Here is a 2,792-nt window from a genome sequence, read left to right on the forward strand (position 1 = left end):
GATGAAACTTGGTGGCTAGCTTGTACAGGCTATTCAGAAGCTGTGTGTGATGAGAACTGTTAGGTTTGGTACCCAAATTTTGCCTTGAGACATCCTACGCGTAGGATCCTGATGAAAATTATATTGGAGGTGCTACTGGTACCTGCACTGACTCCTCCTGAGTCCCTTTTAAGCATTATTTCAACAAAAAAGTCAAATTGATAGCAAGAAACTCCTTGTGTGGATTTCAGAGTCTTCGATCCGTTTTTTGACTCTTGGAGTGATTTTTGGCGATGAAATTTCTTGATGTTGGTCTCCATAGCTTCACGGTCCCTAGGGGATCCTTGCCATATGGTTTTTGTCGACTTTGGCTTCACCGGAGCTCCGTTTGGCAATTTGTCGCTCTGGAAGCACCCGTGGTTGCGTTTTCATGACTTCGATGACTTGTGGTGCTCTACCACCATAGGACTTGGTTGTTGATCGTCTAGGAAAGCCGCTCGTGAAGTTTGGTGGCAAACGGACATGCGGTTTGGCCGCAAGAGCTATTTGACGCTTTGTGTGTATGATGTCGTTTCTGAAGTTTAGTGCCGCTTCGGGTCACCGTATGGCCATGTGGGCTATATAGACTTGTGGAGCATGTCAAGATGCTCCTACCCATGAGTTTTGGTAGCATTTGGGCGCCTTTCCGCAGATTTCCTATTTGGTGGCCTCTTGGGCTCTAGGAATTAGGGTTTTTCCCGATGGTTTTCTATTGCCTTTGGTCATCCAAAAGTGGTCTCCTATGCTAGGGTAAGCCGTTGATGAAGTCTCATTGCTTTTGGGTTAGCCGTTAGGTGGTCACTTCTACCTGTAGGTCTCTACTGCCCTCTTCCCGTGTGAACCCTACGCTAGTTTTCGCGACAAAACAACAAACATGCGCGAAAAGCTCAAGGTGGTGAGCCTACCTCTCATGTCTGGAGCCTGTCGGGTGGTCTTGCGTGTCGTAGAAGCTGCTAGAAGTCTCGTTCGCTCTAGGTGGCAGGAGCTCTCTCTCAAAAGTCAATAGTAGAAATGAGCTTAAAATGAAGTGAAAATTTCTTATAATGGGGGTCCCCGAACCACTTTCCATGAAATTTGACATGTGCTCCCAACTTCTTGCAAAGATGCGGTTTAGGCTCAAAATTTTCTCGATTTGGACTCCATTTGCCCAGTTTTCGAGAAATTTGACGTTTCGGTCAAAATCTGCCAAAACACGCTTTTCGCTCCATTCACATAATTTCACCCCCATTGTACCATAGGTTTTCCTCTAGTTACTGATCATCCCCATATTTTTTGTTTTTCATTATGACCGTTTTTCACCTGCTTTTTGTATTTTTGAAGTTTTTCGGCCGAAAATTAGTAAAATTAAAAGGAAAATAGCAAATTAAACCCAAAAAATCCCCAAAAATCATAATAAATCAAAAACATCACCACAAAACACTATATACACTCACATGCAATTTTTATGGCCGGATTTATCCGTTTTACCAATATTTTGCCCAAAAAATGGCTATTTTTGCCTATATACACACACCTAGAGGCTTGATTTGGCATTTGGCTCCATATACTTGTAGATTCATGATGTATAAGGGCATATGTACTTCGGTTAGTCCAAAAATTTTTGCAATCAAACGACAACCCTTTAAAATAGTCGAAAAACATGCCCTTTTTTGTTGTTTCTGCCATTGGGTCTGCATTGAGAATGCCTCTGCCCCTCCCAGCCGGAGTCCTCCCATACGACAAGGTATCACCTCGATGTATGTGCCGTGCATGGGTGAACAATTGTGCTAATGCTTGCTCGTGTAATGTGGCCCTATATAATGCATACTCGGTCAATGCATGGAAAAAATTAATGTTGTGCAAGAGGAGGGTATAAGCAAGATGCGTATGGGCATTCGCCGTCGAGGTTTCCTGTTTGTTGTTGATTTGGGCGGCATATTTTCTTTGCAAGTAAAAGTTGTAACTCTACCGCTCTCTGTTTGATCATCTTTCTTGCAAAAGTCGCTTGCTTTGCCGCTACTGTCAATATGGCCATAGTCGTCTTCTTGGAGAGAATTGTCGTGGCGGAAGTGGCCATTCGCTTTGTCTTTTTTTATTTCCATTTGTAGCATTGCTTTGGAGGTTTTTGTAGGTTTATTGCTACTTCCGTGGTTGTCATTTTTTTGCTGCTGATTGGCACCCACATAGATCGGTTTGCCGGTTTCATATGTAGTGTGTGTCTGTATGCCGATTTTGCTTGTACTGAAGGGATTTCCTGTAGCTTTGGTTTCAGGATTCAAATGCGAGTCACACTTAAGTTGTTATTGAGCATTCTTTTGGGGATCCATATCTATTTTATTCCCTTGGTTTTTGGTTGAACTATTTTCTCCTTTTGACTCATGCTCTTGTGTTGTGGTTTGTTTGCCATGTCACCTCTATCCTTCCGCACCCATACTTGTTTTTCGCGTGTTGCTAACCTTGATCCTTTCACTGTGATTTGTGTTGTGTTATGCTTGTATTGAACATGGTTGGCAGTCCCCTGTTTGGTCTCCATGGGTATCGTGTTGTTCTTTAGTGGCACCCATCCTTTTGGTTCTTTATCCAGTTGTGTTGCTGCCATTTGGTTCTTTCATGGTTGCTGAGCAAAGGCTATCACCTGTTGTTCTTGTGCATGCTGAATTTTTATTGCATCCGCATTCCAATCTATCTGCACATTATATGCTTTTTGCCAAGGTTGTCCCAACAACGTGGGGTGTTGTGTGCTTTCATCCTCAACCACATAAAACTTGTGTGGGTAAATATATTGATGTACTTGT

The sequence above is a fragment of the Adiantum capillus-veneris genome, chromosome 26, assembly GCF_014529385.1.
Source record: "Adiantum capillus-veneris isolate H3 chromosome 26, ASM1452938v2, whole genome shotgun sequence".
Taxonomy (NCBI): domain Eukaryota; kingdom Viridiplantae; phylum Streptophyta; class Polypodiopsida; order Polypodiales; family Pteridaceae; genus Adiantum; species Adiantum capillus-veneris.